Source organism: Anomaloglossus baeobatrachus, unplaced genomic scaffold (assembly GCF_048569485.1).
Source record: "Anomaloglossus baeobatrachus isolate aAnoBae1 unplaced genomic scaffold, aAnoBae1.hap1 Scaffold_3206, whole genome shotgun sequence".
NCBI lineage: Eukaryota > Metazoa > Chordata > Amphibia > Anura > Aromobatidae > Anomaloglossus > Anomaloglossus baeobatrachus.
Genome location: NW_027442602.1, coordinates 62212 through 81807, shown reverse-complemented (window position 1 = coordinate 81807; position 19596 = coordinate 62212). Strand labels below are relative to the sequence as shown.

Sequence of the window (19596 nt, the reverse complement as noted above, 5' to 3'; positions counted from 1 at the left end):
CAGTGACGGAAAGTCAGGCAACCTGTCCTGTCCGTCTTTTTGTATCGTGAATTGGAAAGACTGCAAGGGGGAGGGGAGTTGCTTGCGCCCTAAAGGAGGAGTTATTCAGATTCATTGCAGTGGGCGGCGGCTGCAAAACGCACCATTCTTCTTGTTTTGGCTCTGCAAAGCAGCCTTTTCAAGGGTTGGCTTGGGTGACAAAATGTCTTGTGTAGGCGTGGGTTTGTCTCCCTCTCGCTCTCTCTCCCTAAGATGTGTCCGGCATAGGCCAGGGTGCCACTCGAGGCCCAAACCAATTCTGGTTATCGCTTCTCGGCCTTTTGGCTAAGATCAAGTGTAGTATCTGTTCTTATCAGTTTAATATCTGATACGTCCCCTATCTGGGGACCATATATTAAATGGATTTTTAGAACAGGGAGATGGAAAAAGAGCTTGCTCTGTCCACTCCACGCATTGACCTGGTATTGCAGTACCTCCAGGAACGGTGCACCCCTTCTTAACCCAGTTTCCAAAAGCAGAACTCAATTCACCTGATTCATATTAGCCCGATTTAATGAATTGGAAGAAAGCATACGTCTTCATATGCACCTCAATTTGGCCCATTCACTTTTCACACTTCCTCCTTTTGTTTTTTATCTTTCACACTTTTGACTTTCTTTATTCATCCAAATAGCAAACTCATCACCACTCAACCTGACCAACTCGGCTATGTCCCCGTGCTGCAGTTCTCTGTCTTATCTAGATCATTTGCAATTGAATGGAATAGATCCCTTTTGGACAAAGTGGATTCACCTGCTGCTGCAGTGACCACAGGTGTGATAACATCTAGAATTGGCATCTGGTGCGATCTCTCCGCTTCCACTCCAAAGAAAGTTACCTGTTTATTCCTATCATGCATTGGTTTTTGGGGTTTTCTTTGAGTAATGATGATCTCTTTAGTAGTCTGTTGGCGCCCTCTCCTGGAGGAATAGTTTGCTTGCTCTTGGACATTCTAAAAGAGAGGTCATGATAGACATTGAGCTTCTGAGCTCAATTGGGGACAGTCATGGGTGATGAATGTTTGCAACCTACTGCGAAGCCTCATACCGCAATATAAGGAACGTCAAATACTAAGAAAGGGCGGCCTATGAAAGAATTACTACTTTCAATAAGTACACTTAAACGGCTAATTGGGAATAGAAAAACTGTAAAAAGCCCTCTGAGAAAGCCCCCCTCTAACCTTTGATAGTAAGCTTTTCTGTAGTCTGCCTGTTGATGTATTTTCCGTTTGAACTGTGCACAACATGAAGAGACGGAACACTGGCGGCTTGTCACAATGCCCCCCGATGACATCACAATAGCGCTGCTGCCTAGAAAACAAGCTGCGCAGAAGAAGTTGTTCTTTGGGTGGGAGGGTGGGCTAGTGGAAGGAGGGGGCAATCTCTTTTTTTCCCGGGTGGTAGGGGGATGACAGGAGAAGGGAAGCGGGTGGTGAGAAAGGTACAGAGGGCAGGGTTTGGGGGCTGGGAAGGAAAGGGAAAAGATTAGGGTTTGGGGATGATGAAAGGGCTTTCTACGGGTAAGGATGGCAAAGGGTGGCAGTGACGGAAAGTCAGGCAACCTGTCCTGTCCGTCTTTTTGTATCGTGAATTGGAAAGACTGCAAGGGGGAGGGGAGTTGCTTGCGCCCTAAAGGAGGAGTTATTCAGATTCATTGCAGTGGGCGGCGGCTGCAAAACGCACCATTCTTCTTGTTTTGGCTCTGCAAAGCAGCCTTTTCAAGGGTTGGCTTGGGTGACAAAATGTCTTGTGTAGGCGTGGGTTTGTCTCCCTCTCGCTCTCTCTCCCTAAGATGTGTCCGGCATAGGCCAGGGTGCCACTCGAGGCCCAAACCAATTCTGGTTATCGCTTCTCGGCCTTTTGGCTAAGATCAAGTGTAGTATCTGTTCTTATCAGTTTAATATCTGATACGTCCCCTATCTGGGGACCATATATTAAATGGATTTTTAGAACAGGGAGATGGAAAAAGAGCTTGCTCTGTCCACTCCACGCATTGACCTGGTATTGCAGTACCTCCAGGAACGGTGCACCCCTTCTTAACCCAGTTTCCAAAAGCAGAACTCAATTCACCTGATTCATATTAGCCCGATTTAATGAATTGGAAGAAAGCATACGTCTTCATATGCACCTCAATTTGGCCCATTCACTTTTCACACTTCCTCCTTTTGTTTTTTATCTTTCACACTTTTGACTTTCTTTATTCATCCAAATAGCAAACTCATCACCACTCAACCTGACCAACTCGGCTATGTCCCCGTGCTGCAGTTCTCTGTCTTATCTAGATCATTTGCAATTGAATGGAATAGATCCCTTTTGGACAAAGTGGATTCACCTGCTGCTGCAGTGACCACAGGTGTGATAACATCTAGAATTGGCATCTGGTGCGATCTCTCCGCTTCCACTCCAAAGAAAGTTACCTGTTTATTCCTATCATGCATTGGTTTTTGGGGTTTTCTTTGAGTAATGATGATCTCTTTAGTAGTCTGTTGGCGCCCTCTCCTGGAGGAATAGTTTGCTTGCTCTTGGACATTCTAAAAGAGAGGTCATGATAGACATTGAGCTTCTGAGCTCAATTGGGGACAGTCATGGGTGATGAATGTTTGCAACCTACTGCGAAGCCTCATACCGCAATATAAGGAACGTCAAATACTAAGAAAGGGCGGCCTATGAAAGAATTACTACTTTCAATAAGTACACTTAAACGGCTAATTGGGAATAGAAAAACTGTAAAAAGCCCTCTGAGAAAGCCCCCCTCTAACCTTTGATAGTAAGCTTTTCTGTAGTCTGCCTGTTGATGTATTTTCCGTTTGAACTGTGCACAACATGAAGAGACGGAACACTGGCGGCTTGTCACAATGCCCCCCGATGACATCACAATAGCGCTGCTGCCTAGAAAACAAGCTGCGCAGAAGAAGTTGTTCTTTGGGTGGGAGGGTGGGCTAGTGGAAGGAGGGGGCAATCTCTTTTTTTCCCGGGTGGTAGGGGGATGACAGGAGAAGGGAAGCGGGTGGTGAGAAAGGTACAGAGGGCAGGGTTTGGGGGCTGGGAAGGAAAGGGAAAAGATTAGGGTTTGGGGATGATGAAAGGGCTTTCTACGGGTAAGGATGGCAAAGGGTGGCAGTGACGGAAAGTCAGGCAACCTGTCCTGTCCGTCTTTTTGTATCGTGAATTGGAAAGACTGCAAGGGGGAGGGGAGTTGCTTGCGCCCTAAAGGAGGAGTTATTCAGATTCATTGCAGTGGGCGGCGGCTGCAAAACGCACCATTCTTCTTGTTTTGGCTCTGCAAAGCAGCCTTTTCAAGGGTTGGCTTGGGTGACAAAATGTCTTGTGTAGGCGTGGGTTTGTCTCCCTCTCGCTCTCTCTCCCTAAGATGTGTCCGGCATAGGCCAGGGTGCCACTCGAGGCCCAAACCAATTCTGGTTATCGCTTCTCGGCCTTTTGGCTAAGATCAAGTGTAGTATCTGTTCTTATCAGTTTAATATCTGATACGTCCCCTATCTGGGGACCATATATTAAATGGATTTTTAGAACAGGGAGATGGAAAAAGAGCTTGCTCTGTCCACTCCACGCATTGACCTGGTATTGCAGTACCTCCAGGAACGGTGCACCCCTTCTTAACCCAGTTTCCAAAAGCAGAACTCAATTCACCTGATTCATATTAGCCCGATTTAATGAATTGGAAGAAAGCATACGTCTTCATATGCACCTCAATTTGGCCCATTCACTTTTCACACTTCCTCCTTTTGTTTTTTATCTTTCACACTTTTGACTTTCTTTATTCATCCAAATAGCAAACTCATCACCACTCAACCTGACCAACTCGGCTATGTCCCCGTGCTGCAGTTCTCTGTCTTATCTAGATCATTTGCAATTGAATGGAATAGATCCCTTTTGGACAAAGTGGATTCACCTGCTGCTGCAGTGACCACAGGTGTGATAACATCTAGAATTGGCATCTGGTGCGATCTCTCCGCTTCCACTCCAAAGAAAGTTACCTGTTTATTCCTATCATGCATTGGTTTTTGGGGTTTTCTTTGAGTAATGATGATCTCTTTAGTAGTCTGTTGGCGCCCTCTCCTGGAGGAATAGTTTGCTTGCTCTTGGACATTCTAAAAGAGAGGTCATGATAGACATTGAGCTTCTGAGCTCAATTGGGGACAGTCATGGGTGATGAATGTTTGCAACCTACTGCGAAGCCTCATACCGCAATATAAGGAACGTCAAATACTAAGAAAGGGCGGCCTATGAAAGAATTACTACTTTCAATAAGTACACTTAAACGGCTAATTGGGAATAGAAAAACTGTAAAAAGCCCTCTGAGAAAGCCCCCCTCTAACCTTTGATAGTAAGCTTTTCTGTAGTCTGCCTGTTGATGTATTTTCCGTTTGAACTGTGCACAACATGAAGAGACGGAACACTGGCGGCTTGTCACAATGCCCCCCGATGACATCACAATAGCGCTGCTGCCTAGAAAACAAGCTGCGCAGAAGAAGTTGTTCTTTGGGTGGGAGGGTGGGCTAGTGGAAGGAGGGGGCAATCTCTTTTTTTCCCGGGTGGTAGGGGGATGACAGGAGAAGGGAAGCGGGTGGTGAGAAAGGTACAGAGGGCAGGGTTTGGGGGCTGGGAAGGAAAGGGAAAAGATTAGGGTTTGGGGATGATGAAAGGGCTTTCTACGGGTAAGGATGGCAAAGGGTGGCAGTGACGGAAAGTCAGGCAACCTGTCCTGTCCGTCTTTTTGTATCGTGAATTGGAAAGACTGCAAGGGGGAGGGGAGTTGCTTGCGCCCTAAAGGAGGAGTTATTCAGATTCATTGCAGTGGGCGGCGGCTGCAAAACGCACCATTCTTCTTGTTTTGGCTCTGCAAAGCAGCCTTTTCAAGGGTTGGCTTGGGTGACAAAATGTCTTGTGTAGGCGTGGGTTTGTCTCCCTCTCGCTCTCTCTCCCTAAGATGTGTCCGGCATAGGCCAGGGTGCCACTCGAGGCCCAAACCAATTCTGGTTATCGCTTCTCGGCCTTTTGGCTAAGATCAAGTGTAGTATCTGTTCTTATCAGTTTAATATCTGATACGTCCCCTATCTGGGGACCATATATTAAATGGATTTTTAGAACAGGGAGATGGAAAAAGAGCTTGCTCTGTCCACTCCACGCATTGACCTGGTATTGCAGTACCTCCAGGAACGGTGCACCCCTTCTTAACCCAGTTTCCAAAAGCAGAACTCAATTCACCTGATTCATATTAGCCCGATTTAATGAATTGGAAGAAAGCATACGTCTTCATATGCACCTCAATTTGGCCCATTCACTTTTCACACTTCCTCCTTTTGTTTTTTATCTTTCACACTTTTGACTTTCTTTATTCATCCAAATAGCAAACTCATCACCACTCAACCTGACCAACTCGGCTATGTCCCCGTGCTGCAGTTCTCTGTCTTATCTAGATCATTTGCAATTGAATGGAATAGATCCCTTTTGGACAAAGTGGATTCACCTGCTGCTGCAGTGACCACAGGTGTGATAACATCTAGAATTGGCATCTGGTGCGATCTCTCCGCTTCCACTCCAAAGAAAGTTACCTGTTTATTCCTATCATGCATTGGTTTTTGGGGTTTTCTTTGAGTAATGATGATCTCTTTAGTAGTCTGTTGGCGCCCTCTCCTGGAGGAATAGTTTGCTTGCTCTTGGACATTCTAAAAGAGAGGTCATGATAGACATTGAGCTTCTGAGCTCAATTGGGGACAGTCATGGGTGATGAATGTTTGCAACCTACTGCGAAGCCTCATACCGCAATATAAGGAACGTCAAATACTAAGAAAGGGCGGCCTATGAAAGAATTACTACTTTCAATAAGTACACTTAAACGGCTAATTGGGAATAGAAAAAACTGTAAAAAGCCCTCTGAGAAAGCCCCCCTCTAACCTTTGATAGTAAGCTTTTCTGTAGTCTGCCTGTTGATGTATTTTCCGTTTGAACTGTGCACAACATGAAGAGACGGAACACTGGCGGCTTGTCACAATGCCCCCCGATGACATCACAATAGCGCTGCTGCCTAGAAAACAAGCTGCGCAGAAGAAGTTGTTCTTTGGGTGGGAGGGTGGGCTAGTGGAAGGAGGGGGCAATCTCTTTTTTTCCCGGGTGGTAGGGGGATGACAGGAGAAGGGAAGCGGGTGGTGAGAAAGGTACAGAGGGCAGGGTTTGGGGGCTGGGAAGGAAAGGGAAAAGATTAGGGTTTGGGGATGATGAAAGGGCTTTCTACGGGTAAGGATGGCAAAGGGTGGCAGTGACGGAAAGTCAGGCAACCTGTCCTGTCCGTCTTTTTGTATCGTGAATTGGAAAGACTGCAAGGGGGAGGGGAGTTGCTTGCGCCCTAAAGGAGGAGTTATTCAGATTCATTGCAGTGGGCGGCGGCTGCAAAACGCACCATTCTTCTTGTTTTGGCTCTGCAAAGCAGCCTTTTCAAGGGTTGGCTTGGGTGACAAAATGTCTTGTGTAGGCGTGGGTTTGTCTCCCTCTCGCTCTCTCTCCCTAAGATGTGTCCGGCATAGGCCAGGGTGCCACTCGAGGCCCAAACCAATTCTGGTTATCGCTTCTCGGCCTTTTGGCTAAGATCAAGTGTAGTATCTGTTCTTATCAGTTTAATATCTGATACGTCCCCTATCTGGGGACCATATATTAAATGGATTTTTAGAACAGGGAGATGGAAAAAGAGCTTGCTCTGTCCACTCCACGCATTGACCTGGTATTGCAGTACCTCCAGGAACGGTGCACCCCTTCTTAACCCAGTTTCCAAAAGCAGAACTCAATTCACCTGATTCATATTAGCCCGATTTAATGAATTGGAAGAAAGCATACGTCTTCATATGCACCTCAATTTGGCCCATTCACTTTTCACACTTCCTCCTTTTGTTTTTTATCTTTCACACTTTTGACTTTCTTTATTCATCCAAATAGCAAACTCATCACCACTCAACCTGACCAACTCGGCTATGTCCCCGTGCTGCAGTTCTCTGTCTTATCTAGATCATTTGCAATTGAATGGAATAGATCCCTTTTGGACAAAGTGGATTCACCTGCTGCTGCAGTGACCACAGGTGTGATAACATCTAGAATTGGCATCTGGTGCGATCTCTCCGCTTCCACTCCAAAGAAAGTTACCTGTTTATTCCTATCATGCATTGGTTTTTGGGGTTTTCTTTGAGTAATGATGATCTCTTTAGTAGTCTGTTGGCGCCCTCTCCTGGAGGAATAGTTTGCTTGCTCTTGGACATTCTAAAAGAGAGGTCATGATAGACATTGAGCTTCTGAGCTCAATTGGGGACAGTCATGGGTGATGAATGTTTGCAACCTACTGCGAAGCCTCATACCGCAATATAAGGAACGTCAAATACTAAGAAAGGGCGGCCTATGAAAGAATTACTACTTTCAATAAGTACACTTAAACGGCTAATTGGGAATAGAAAAACTGTAAAAAGCCCTCTGAGAAAGCCCCCCTCTAACCTTTGATAGTAAGCTTTTCTGTAGTCTGCCTGTTGATGTATTTTCCGTTTGAACTGTGCACAACATGAAGAGACGGAACACTGGCGGCTTGTCACAATGCCCCCCGATGACATCACAATAGCGCTGCTGCCTAGAAAACAAGCTGCGCAGAAGAAGTTGTTCTTTGGGTGGGAGGGTGGGCTAGTGGAAGGAGGGGGCAATCTCTTTTTTTCCCGGGTGGTAGGGGGATGACAGGAGAAGGGAAGCGGGTGGTGAGAAAGGTACAGAGGGCAGGGTTTGGGGGCTGGGAAGGAAAGGGAAAAGATTAGGGTTTGGGGATGATGAAAGGGCTTTCTACGGGTAAGGATGGCAAAGGGTGGCAGTGACGGAAAGTCAGGCAACCTGTCCTGTCCGTCTTTTTGTATCGTGAATTGGAAAGACTGCAAGGGGGAGGGGAGTTGCTTGCGCCCTAAAGGAGGAGTTATTCAGATTCATTGCAGTGGGCGGCGGCTGCAAAACGCACCATTCTTCTTGTTTTGGCTCTGCAAAGCAGCCTTTTCAAGGGTTGGCTTGGGTGACAAAATGTCTTGTGTAGGCGTGGGTTTGTCTCCCTCTCGCTCTCTCTCCCTAAGATGTGTCCGGCATAGGCCAGGGTGCCACTCGAGGCCCAAACCAATTCTGGTTATCGCTTCTCGGCCTTTTGGCTAAGATCAAGTGTAGTATCTGTTCTTATCAGTTTAATATCTGATACGTCCCCTATCTGGGGACCATATATTAAATGGATTTTTAGAACAGGGAGATGGAAAAAGAGCTTGCTCTGTCCACTCCACGCATTGACCTGGTATTGCAGTACCTCCAGGAACGGTGCACCCCTTCTTAACCCAGTTTCCAAAAGCAGAACTCAATTCACCTGATTCATATTAGCCCGATTTAATGAATTGGAAGAAAGCATACGTCTTCATATGCACCTCAATTTGGCCCATTCACTTTTCACACTTCCTCCTTTTGTTTTTTATCTTTCACACTTTTGACTTTCTTTATTCATCCAAATAGCAAACTCATCACCACTCAACCTGACCAACTCGGCTATGTCCCCGTGCTGCAGTTCTCTGTCTTATCTAGATCATTTGCAATTGAATGGAATAGATCCCTTTTGGACAAAGTGGATTCACCTGCTGCTGCAGTGACCACAGGTGTGATAACATCTAGAATTGGCATCTGGTGCGATCTCTCCGCTTCCACTCCAAAGAAAGTTACCTGTTTATTCCTATCATGCATTGGTTTTTGGGGTTTTCTTTGAGTAATGATGATCTCTTTAGTAGTCTGTTGGCGCCCTCTCCTGGAGGAATAGTTTGCTTGCTCTTGGACATTCTAAAAGAGAGGTCATGATAGACATTGAGCTTCTGAGCTCAATTGGGGACAGTCATGGGTGATGAATGTTTGCAACCTACTGCGAAGCCTCATACCGCAATATAAGGAACGTCAAATACTAAGAAAGGGCGGCCTATGAAAGAATTACTACTTTCAATAAGTACACTTAAACGGCTAATTGGGAATAGAAAAACTGTAAAAAGCCCTCTGAGAAAGCCCCCCTCTAACCTTTGATAGTAAGCTTTTCTGTAGTCTGCCTGTTGATGTATTTTCCGTTTGAACTGTGCACAACATGAAGAGACGGAACACTGGCGGCTTGTCACAATGCCCCCCGATGACATCACAATAGCGCTGCTGCCTAGAAAACAAGCTGCGCAGAAGAAGTTGTTCTTTGGGTGGGAGGGTGGGCTAGTGGAAGGAGGGGGCAATCTCTTTTTTTCCCGGGTGGTAGGGGGATGACAGGAGAAGGGAAGCGGGTGGTGAGAAAGGTACAGAGGGCAGGGTTTGGGGGCTGGGAAGGAAAGGGAAAAGATTAGGGTTTGGGGATGATGAAAGGGCTTTCTACGGGTAAGGATGGCAAAGGGTGGCAGTGACGGAAAGTCAGGCAACCTGTCCTGTCCGTCTTTTTGTATCGTGAATTGGAAAGACTGCAAGGGGGAGGGGAGTTGCTTGCGCCCTAAAGGAGGAGTTATTCAGATTCATTGCAGTGGGCGGCGGCTGCAAAACGCACCATTCTTCTTGTTTTGGCTCTGCAAAGCAGCCTTTTCAAGGGTTGGCTTGGGTGACAAAATGTCTTGTGTAGGCGTGGGTTTGTCTCCCTCTCGCTCTCTCTCCCTAAGATGTGTCCGGCATAGGCCAGGGTGCCACTCGAGGCCCAAACCAATTCTGGTTATCGCTTCTCGGCCTTTTGGCTAAGATCAAGTGTAGTATCTGTTCTTATCAGTTTAATATCTGATACGTCCCCTATCTGGGGACCATATATTAAATGGATTTTTAGAACAGGGAGATGGAAAAAGAGCTTGCTCTGTCCACTCCACGCATTGACCTGGTATTGCAGTACCTCCAGGAACGGTGCACCCCTTCTTAACCCAGTTTCCAAAAGCAGAACTCAATTCACCTGATTCATATTAGCCCGATTTAATGAATTGGAAGAAAGCATACGTCTTCATATGCACCTCAATTTGGCCCATTCACTTTTCACACTTCCTCCTTTTGTTTTTTATCTTTCACACTTTTGACTTTCTTTATTCATCCAAATAGCAAACTCATCACCACTCAACCTGACCAACTCGGCTATGTCCCCGTGCTGCAGTTCTCTGTCTTATCTAGATCATTTGCAATTGAATGGAATAGATCCCTTTTGGACAAAGTGGATTCACCTGCTGCTGCAGTGACCACAGGTGTGATAACATCTAGAATTGGCATCTGGTGCGATCTCTCCGCTTCCACTCCAAAGAAAGTTACCTGTTTATTCCTATCATGCATTGGTTTTTGGGGTTTTCTTTGAGTAATGATGATCTCTTTAGTAGTCTGTTGGCGCCCTCTCCTGGAGGAATAGTTTGCTTGCTCTTGGACATTCTAAAAGAGAGGTCATGATAGACATTGAGCTTCTGAGCTCAATTGGGGACAGTCATGGGTGATGAATGTTTGCAACCTACTGCGAAGCCTCATACCGCACTATAAGGAACGTCAAATACTAAGAAAGGGCGGCCTATGAAAGAATTACTACTTTCAATAAGTACACTTAAACGGCTAATTGGGAATAGAAAAACTGTAAAAAGCCCTCTGAGAAAGCCCCCCTCTAACCTTTGATAGTAAGCTTTTCTGTAGTCTGCCTGTTGATGTATTTTCCGTTTGAACTGTGCACAACATGAAGAGACGGAACACTGGCGGCTTGTCACAATGCCCCCCGATGACATCACAATAGCGCTGCTGCCTAGAAAACAAGCTGCGCAGAAGAAGTTGTTCTTTGGGTGGGAGGGTGGGCTAGTGGAAGGAGGGGGCAATCTCTTTTTTTCCCGGGTGGTAGGGGGATGACAGGAGAAGGGAAGCGGGTGGTGAGAAAGGTACAGAGGGCAGGGTTTGGGGGCTGGGAAGGAAAGGGAAAAGATTAGGGTTTGGGGATGATGAAAGGGCTTTCTACGGGTAAGGATGGCAAAGGGTGGCAGTGACGGAAAGTCAGGCAACCTGTCCTGTCCGTCTTTTTGTATCGTGAATTGGAAAGACTGCAAGGGGGAGGGGAGTTGCTTGCGCCCTAAAGGAGGAGTTATTCAGATTCATTGCAGTGGGCGGCGGCTGCAAAACGCACCATTCTTCTTGTTTTGGCTCTGCAAAGCAGCCTTTTCAAGGGTTGGCTTGGGTGACAAAATGTCTTGTGTAGGCGTGGGTTTGTCTCCCTCTCGCTCTCTCTCCCTAAGATGTGTCCGGCATAGGCCAGGGTGCCACTCGAGGCCCAAACCAATTCTGGTTATCGCTTCTCGGCCTTTTGGCTAAGATCAAGTGTAGTATCTGTTCTTATCAGTTTAATATCTGATACGTCCCCTATCTGGGGACCATATATTAAATGGATTTTTAGAACAGGGAGATGGAAAAAGAGCTTGCTCTGTCCACTCCACGCATTGACCTGGTATTGCAGTACCTCCAGGAACGGTGCACCCCTTCTTAACCCAGTTTCCAAAAGCAGAACTCAATTCACCTGATTCATATTAGCCCGATTTAATGAATTGGAAGAAAGCATACGTCTTCATATGCACCTCAATTTGGCCCATTCACTTTTCACACTTCCTCCTTTTGTTTTTTATCTTTCACACTTTTGACTTTCTTTATTCATCCAAATAGCAAACTCATCACCACTCAACCTGACCAACTCGGCTATGTCCCCGTGCTGCAGTTCTCTGTCTTATCTAGATCATTTGCAATTGAATGGAATAGATCCCTTTTGGACAAAGTGGATTCACCTGCTGCTGCAGTGACCACAGGTGTGATAACATCTAGAATTGGCATCTGGTGCGATCTCTCCGCTTCCACTCCAAAGAAAGTTACCTGTTTATTCCTATCATGCATTGGTTTTTGGGGTTTTCTTTGAGTAATGATGATCTCTTTAGTAGTCTGTTGGCGCCCTCTCCTGGAGGAATAGTTTGCTTGCTCTTGGACATTCTAAAAGAGAGGTCATGATAGACATTGAGCTTCTGAGCTCAATTGGGGACAGTCATGGGTGATGAATGTTTGCAACCTACTGCGAAGCCTCATACCGCAATATAAGGAACGTCAAATACTAAGAAAGGGCGGCCTATGAAAGAATTACTACTTTCAATAAGTACACTTAAACGGCTAATTGGGAATAGAAAAACTGTAAAAAGCCCTCTGAGAAAGCCCCCCTCTAACCTTTGATAGTAAGCTTTTCTGTAGTCTGCCTGTTGATGTATTTTCCGTTTGAACTGTGCACAACATGAAGAGACGGAACACTGGCGGCTTGTCACAATGCCCCCCGATGACATCACAATAGCGCTGCTGCCTAGAAAACAAGCTGCGCAGAAGAAGTTGTTCTTTGGGTGGGAGGGTGGGCTAGTGGAAGGAGGGGGCAATCTCTTTTTTTCCCGGGTGGTAGGGGGATGACAGGAGAAGGGAAGCGGGTGGTGAGAAAGGTACAGAGGGCAGGGTTTGGGGGCTGGGAAGGAAAGGGAAAAGATTAGGGTTTGGGGATGATGAAAGGGCTTTCTACGGGTAAGGATGGCAAAGGGTGGCAGTGACGGAAAGTCAGGCAACCTGTCCTGTCCGTCTTTTTGTATCGTGAATTGGAAAGACTGCAAGGGGGAGGGGAGTTGCTTGCGCCCTAAAGGAGGAGTTATTCAGATTCATTGCAGTGGGCGGCGGCTGCAAAACGCACCATTCTTCTTGTTTTGGCTCTGCAAAGCAGCCTTTTCAAGGGTTGGCTTGGGTGACAAAATGTCTTGTGTAGGCGTGGGTTTGTCTCCCTCTCGCTCTCTCTCCCTAAGATGTGTCCGGCATAGGCCAGGGTGCCACTCGAGGCCCAAACCAATTCTGGTTATCGCTTCTCGGCCTTTTGGCTAAGATCAAGTGTAGTATCTGTTCTTATCAGAACAAACTGAGCTAGCTACACTTGACGAGATACGATCAGGGAGACAAGCTCCGAAGCCCAGCCGAGACCGAAAGAGGGAGATCGGACGGAAGAAGAGCTTGGCAGAAAGAAGCAAGAAGACGAAGGCTCGGAGAAGACTTGGGGAGACCAGAGGAACTTCGAGGAGGAACACAGCGGGAGAAGACACCCGGAGAAGAATCCAAGATCCAGCTCCGGGAACTCAAGCAGGAACCAGCCATGGCAAGCAAGCCAGAGAAGGCAGCCAGAAGGCTCAGGACCCAGGGACCTCCAGGAAGGCTCATCCAGAGGCTTCTTCGGCCCAAGAGGCCCCTACCTCCGACGCCCTGAAGCTGAAGGCGGTGGATGGTAGGTTGCCGGACATGTCCAGCGACGTGTTCTGCAAGAAGATGATTCTGGATCAGGGCTTCTCCAGGGCGGAAACCCTGAGTGTCCAGACCTTCATGACTGGCATTTTTCTGGTAACCTTTGCCACGGTGAATGCCTGCAGGAGATACTGTGAGGCGATGAACGCAGCGATGCCGGGCTCCCCTTTTCATTCCTTTTTAGGATCCTGTCCTATACAGAGGGATGAGAAGAGGATCACGGTCTCCATGCGGAACCCGCACACCCCAGGAAGAGACATCTCCACGTTCCTGGGACGTCTCTGCACAGTGGTGAGGGAGCCATCCCACATCCTTAACGGCAACGGATTCTGGACGGGTAAGTGGTCAGTAACCGTTCGACTCTACAGGGAACCAGCATCCGAGGATGGTCTCCAGCACCTGCCCCCGACATTCTCTCTGGGAAACTCCTTTGGTCTCATCTACTACCCGGACATGCCACACAACTGCAGGAAATGTGGCGGGAAAGGGCATTCGATGAAGACCTGCAAGGAGGACGCCTGCAGGGTTTGCCGGGTGACAGGACACAGCTCCAAGGACTGCCCAAAGAAGAAGACTTGCAACCTATGTGGACAGGCGGACCACCTTTACAAGGACTGCCCACAGCGGGAGAAATCCTGGGCAAGGGTTGCCGCGGCGACCCAGTATCGGGTAATCACAGCTTCGTCGACCAAGGCAGCTACGACCAAGGCCACAGAGGCCAAGGACAAGGCGGCCAAGAACCCGGCGACCGTGGCTCCAGCCGATGCCCCAGCAGCCACGGAGTCCAGGGAAAAGAAGGGTAAGAAAACTGTTGCCCCCTCCCTGGTCCCCCCCCCTGTCACCCCTGTCCAAACCCCTCCCCCCCCGGCCAACCCTACTGAGGATTCCACTACCTCCACCTCATTTCCCTACTCCTCAGTTGGTCTCCTCACCCCCCCCCCAAAGCCCACTCTCCCTCCCCAGACCATGAGAGCAGAGGGCCTCAGCACTCTTGCACTTTTCACCGAGGAGGATTTTCCAGCTCTTGTCTCCTCAGGTACAGGCCAAAGGAAAAGGAAGGTGGAAGATAGTCCTGTCGCAGAACCTTCCAAGCTGTTCATTGTGGACCCCAATCCACCCCAGGAAGAGGAGGATGGCCTCCTCCCAGAACCGGACGTGTTGGAGCAGATGGTGGAGTCCCTTGTGGCCGAAGAAGAAATGGAGGAGTCGGAAGCCACTGAGGCACCATCCCTGCTTGATCAGCTAGCAGAAGAGGGTCTGCTGGAGATACCCTTACCAGCAGGTGCCAAAGAGGAAGAACCGCCCGACCGGAGTGGTAACTAAGGCACACCGCCTGCTCTAACTTTCTCTTTCCTCCAATGACTGCTAACATTAACATCTTTTCCATTAATGTTAGGAGCATCAGAGACAAGTTCCGACGTCAGACAATTTTTACGTTCCTTAACACTCAGTCTAGTGATGTATTTTTCCTGCAGGAATGCTCCCTTCCCTCCTCTAGGTCCTTCAACCATCTGGCCAGGGAGTGGACCCATGGCCCATCCTACTGGTCTGGCGGGGGCGACTGTAGGTCCGCGGGGGTCGCCGTGCTGATCAGGGGAAGCGCCTTCACATTGGACTCTGTTCAGGAAATCGTCTGCGGCAGGTTACTGCTCGTGGATGGCACCTGGGCGGGAGAACCTGTCAGGTTCATCAATGTGTATGCTTCTCCTGTGAAGAGCGATCGACTGGAGCTCCTCCAAGCCCTGCGCCCTCAGCTCGCTACCGCCAGGACGGTAGTGATGGCCGGGGATTTCAACTGCCCGATTGAGGAGGATGGACGCAGTTCTGGAACGGCTGCCAAGTTGGACGTCACATCCAAACTGCTCATTGAGATGGTGACCGAAGCCTCTCTTGTGGACGTTGTTGGCTCCATCGGACACGGATCCGTGAACTATTCATGGTGCCGATCCGATGGCTCGCTGCGTTCCAGGATTGACTTTGTGTTTACCTCTCGGGCGGTTGGGCGGAGTGGGCACTCGATGGTCCCCTGCTTCTTCTCTGACCACAGAGCCATTCACTTTCAAGGTGTGCTGGGCCATGGCTTCCCCATTGGCCCGGGCTCCTGGAAGCTGAACTGCTCTCTGCTGGAAAAGGGTGAGATTCTGGAGGAGCTTAGAGCTGCCTACTCCACGTGGCGGGCCTACAAGGCGGGCTTCCAGTCTGTTTCTGACTGGTGGGAATACGTTAAACTCGAGTTCCGTTTCTTCTTTCAGGCAAAGAGTCAACAACAGGCGTGTCTGAAGAGGAGGGACTTCAGGAGACTCCAGCGTGAGCTGCGTTCCCTGCAGGACCTTCTTCGATGCGGCTGGGACGTGAGAGAGGAGCTGGAGGAGACTAAGAGGAGCCTGAAAAGGCACTTCGAGGAGGAGTCCGAGCGAATTGTCTTCCGTTCCAAAGTGGAGAACCTGGAGAAGGGTGAGAAATGTAACTCGTTCTTTTTCAGGAAACTCCACGCCGGTCACACGCCCATGAATGAACTACGAGACGAGAGTGGAAACATGCGACGCGGGAAAGAGAACGTGATGAAGGTCGTCAGCGACTTCTACAGCGAACTCTACGCCCGCAAGACTACTGACCCCGAGGCCGCCGATAAGTTCCTTTCAGGTATCACTAACCATCTTGACCCTGCAGACGCGGCGGCCATGGACGTTCCTCTGACGGTGGACGAGCTGCTCTCGGCCGCCAAATCCTTTAGTTCTGGCAGGACACCGGGCAGTGACGGCCTCCCAGCAGAGCTCTATGTAGCGCTGGGAGACCTAATCTGTCCGGACCTGTTAGGGCTGTATGAGGAGATGGTGGTGGAGGGCAGAATGCCTCCATCTCTGAGGGAAGGAATGGTCACGATCCTGTACAAGCGTAAAGGAGAGAGGTGCGACCTGAAGAATTGGCGTCCCATCACCCTTCTGAATGTCGACTACAAGATCCTGGCCAAGACGATGGCAACGAGACTGAAGACGGTTATCGGACGGATCATCCACCCGGATCAGACCTGCGGCATCCCCGGACGTCGCATCGCAGACAGCCTGGCTCTCATGCGGGACACGGTCGAGTACATCAAAGCCCGCCGGGTGCACGCAGCCCTGATCTCGTTGGATCAGGAAAAGGCCTTCGACCGTGTTTCCCATGAGTTCCTGGGCAAAGCTCTGCACAGGTTAGGTTTGGGTAACATGTTTTGCTTGTATGTCCAACTAATGTATTTTGATATTCACAGCTCGGTGTTGGTAAACGGCTGGAAGACTGACCCCTTCCCGGTCCTCTCAGGGGTCAGACAAGGCTGTCCTCTGTCACCTCTTCTTTTTGTTTGTGTTATAGAACTCTTTGCAGAGGCTATCCGGCGGAATGGAGAGATCAGAGGGATCACCGCACCAGGACCAGAACGCTTCGAGGTCAAGTGCTCGCTCTACATGGACGACGTGACCGTCTTCTGCGCGGACCGGCGCTCAGTCGACACCCTCGTCCAGACCTGTGAGACCTTCGGACGGGCTTCGGGAGCCAAAGTCAACTGCGGGAAGTCGGAAGCCATGCTCTTCGGGGACTGGCAGCCGGCCTCTTCCGCCCCCTTCCCTTTCAGCATCCAGCCGGATTTCATCAAGGTTCTTGGAGTCTGGTTCGGGAAGGAAGGAGCAGCCCTCAAGTCCTGGGAGGAACGCTTGACCAAGATCACCCAACGGATCGGTCTGTGGAGCCTCAGACGCCTCACCTGTGAGGGCAAAGCACTGGTCCTGCGTAACGAGGTACTGCCCGTGCTGCAGTACACGGCCCAGGCCTGGCCCCCCCTTGCCACCGTGTGCAGGGCCATTACCAGGACGGTGTTTCGTTTTGTCTGGGGATCCAAGATGGACAGAGTAAAGCGGAGCATCATGTACAAGGATCCTCGCAAGGGTGGGAAGGGCGTACCCGATATCCCCACCCTCCTGCGATCCTCCTTCGTATGTGACTGCGTTCGCCGAACTCTGCGAGTCAAGAGAGGTTCCGCGGGTGGGTCCATGTCTCGCTTCTTCCTGCTCCCCCTTTGGAGACGGTTAGGCTGGGACAAGTGGGACAGCTCCTTCCCCTACAACTGGACGGCGCCATGGTTCTACGGAGACGTGGTTCGGTTTGTGAGGGAACACCAACTGGAGGGACTCAAGCCTGATTTGTGGAAGCCAAAGACTATCCACAAACTCATCAGAGCCAAGGACGAAATGGAGAACATTCCAGGACTTCATCACGACACACTGGAGACTGTTTGGACAAACGTGTCATCGGCTGGATTGACCAACGGGCACAAGGACTTGTCATGGATGGCGATACAGGGCGGACTGCCCGTCCGGTCATTCATGCACGCCCGGAACCTGTGCAAAACCCGGTACTGCCCAAGGTGCCCCTTCGTGGAGGAAACATCGCTGCACGCCTTTTGGGACTGCCGTTTCGCACAGCGCCTGTTGGTTGCCCTGGAGGATGACCTGAGGAACTCCGTCCCCAGAGGGAGCCTATCGTACCATTCCGTACTTTATGGACTCTTCCCTGGGACTCACACCGTTGGAGCCATCCAGGAGGCTTGGCGCCTTATGAACTGCTTTAAGGACGCTATTTGGGTCGCCAGGAACCGGCTCATCTTGAAGAGGGAGAGGATGTCTATCCAGGATTGCCGCAGGCTGATCCACAGCCTGCTCAGAGACTATTCCATCATGGACAGTCCGGACGACAGCGCCGAGGAGGAGGTTTAGACCTCTTCCATGCCCCCTCCCTCCTTTTCCCGTTATGTGCGTCTTTCAATAAAGCTTCGGGCCTGTGATTTCCCCACCCTATCCCCCTTTTCCCCTACCCCCATCCCCCAATCGCCGGTTCGTCGTTATTTATGGTCTAACTTTTTCTTTCAGCTTGAGTGTTATGGATAAGCATAGGAGTGTGATGTATAGTTTAGTGCGTCGTACTCTATGGCTATGTAAGAAGGATTGTATAGTTCTGTGTGTACGGGGCTGCGGCACTGTACACGGTTTGTTACCTTTTTGTGAGTAGTGCATGATAATAAAGATGCTGTTAAATCAAAAATCTGTTCTTATCAGTTTAATATCTGATACGTCCCCTATCTGGGGACCATATATTAAATGGATTTTTAGAACAGGGAGATGGAAAAAGAGCTTGCTCTGTCCACTCCACGCATTGACCTGGTATTGCAGTACCTCCAGGAACGGTGCACCCCTTCTTAACCCAGTTTCCAAAAGCAGAACTCAATTCACCTGATTCATATTAGCCCGATTTAATGAATTGGAAGAAAGCATACGTCTTCATATGCACCTCAATTTGGCCCATTCACTTTTCACACTTCCTCCTTTTGTTTTTTATCTTTCACACTTTTGACTTTCTTTATTCATCCAAATAGCAAACTCATCACCACTCAACCTGACCAACTCGGCTATGTCCCCGTGCTGCAGTTCTCTGTCTTATCTAGATCATTTGCAATTGAATGGAATAGATCCCTTTTGGACAAAGTGGATTCACCTGCTGCTGCAGTGACCACAGGTGTGATAACATCTAGAATTGGCATCTGGTGCGATCTCTCCGCTTCCACTCCAAAGAAAGTTACCTGTTTATTCCTATCATGCATTGGTTTTTGGGGTTTTCTTTGAGTAATGATGATCTCTTTAGTAGTCTGTTGGCGCCCTCTCCTGGAGGAATAGTTTGCTTGCTCTTGGACATTCTAAAAGAGAGGTCATGATAGACATTGAGCTTCTGAGCTCAATTGGGGACAGTCATGGGTGATGAATGTTTGCAACCTACTGCGAAGCCTCATACCGCAATATAAGGAACGTCAAATACTAAGAAAGGGCGGCCTATGAAAGAATTACTACTTTCAATAAGTACACTTAAACGGCTAATTGGGAATAGAAAAACTGTAAAAAGCCCTCTGAGAAAGCCCCCCTCTAACCTTTGATAGTAAGCTTTTCTGTAGTCTGCCTGTTGATGTATTTTCCGTTTGAACTGTGCACAACATGAAGAGACGGAACACTGGCGGCTTGTCACAATGCCCCCCGATGACATCACAATAGCGCTGCTGCCTAGAAAACAAGCTGCGCAGAAGAAGTTGTTCTTTGGGTGGGAGGGTGGGCTAGTGGAAGGAGGGGGCAATCTCTTTTTTTCCCGGGTGGTAGGGGGATGACAGGAGAAGGGAAGCGGGTGGTGAGAAAGGTACAGAGGGCAGGGTTTGGGG

General features: G+C 49.0%; 8 non-coding genes and 2 pseudogenes across 8 annotated transcripts; all 10 read left to right on the top strand.

Moving 5' to 3' along the window:
- The first annotated feature begins 304 nt into the window (after nt 1–304).
- Nucleotides 305–495, top strand: LOC142269502 (U2 spliceosomal RNA). The gene has a single exon (XR_012734954.1). It is a non-coding gene; the product is annotated as a U2 spliceosomal RNA (small nuclear RNA).
- Nucleotides 496–1882: 1387 nt separating this feature from the next.
- Nucleotides 1883–2073, top strand: LOC142269501 (U2 spliceosomal RNA). The gene has a single exon (XR_012734953.1). It is a non-coding gene; the product is annotated as a U2 spliceosomal RNA (small nuclear RNA).
- Nucleotides 2074–3460: 1387 nt separating this feature from the next.
- Nucleotides 3461–3651, top strand: LOC142269500 (U2 spliceosomal RNA). The gene has a single exon (XR_012734952.1). It is a non-coding gene; the product is annotated as a U2 spliceosomal RNA (small nuclear RNA).
- A 1387-nt stretch (nt 3652–5038) lies between these two features.
- On the top strand, nt 5039–5229 carry LOC142269499 (U2 spliceosomal RNA). The gene has a single exon (XR_012734951.1). It is a non-coding gene; the product is annotated as a U2 spliceosomal RNA (small nuclear RNA).
- Nucleotides 5230–6617: 1388 nt separating this feature from the next.
- LOC142269497 (U2 spliceosomal RNA) lies at nt 6618–6808 on the top strand. The gene has a single exon (XR_012734949.1). It is a non-coding gene; the product is annotated as a U2 spliceosomal RNA (small nuclear RNA).
- A 1387-nt stretch (nt 6809–8195) lies between these two features.
- Nucleotides 8196–8386, top strand: LOC142269495 (U2 spliceosomal RNA). Its single transcript, XR_012734948.1, has one exon. It is a non-coding gene; the product is annotated as a U2 spliceosomal RNA (small nuclear RNA).
- A 1387-nt stretch (nt 8387–9773) lies between these two features.
- Nucleotides 9774–9964, top strand: LOC142269494 (U2 spliceosomal RNA). Its single transcript, XR_012734947.1, has one exon. It is a non-coding gene; the product is annotated as a U2 spliceosomal RNA (small nuclear RNA).
- Nucleotides 9965–11351: 1387 nt separating this feature from the next.
- LOC142269493 (U2 spliceosomal RNA) lies at nt 11352–11542 on the top strand. Its single transcript, XR_012734946.1, has one exon. It is a non-coding gene; the product is annotated as a U2 spliceosomal RNA (small nuclear RNA).
- Nucleotides 11543–12929: 1387 nt separating this feature from the next.
- Nucleotides 12930–13033, top strand: LOC142269514 (U2 spliceosomal RNA; annotated as a pseudogene).
- Nucleotides 13034–18386: 5353 nt separating this feature from the next.
- LOC142269509 (U2 spliceosomal RNA) lies at nt 18387–18590 on the top strand (annotated as a pseudogene).
- Nucleotides 18591–19596: the final 1006 nt, after the last annotated feature.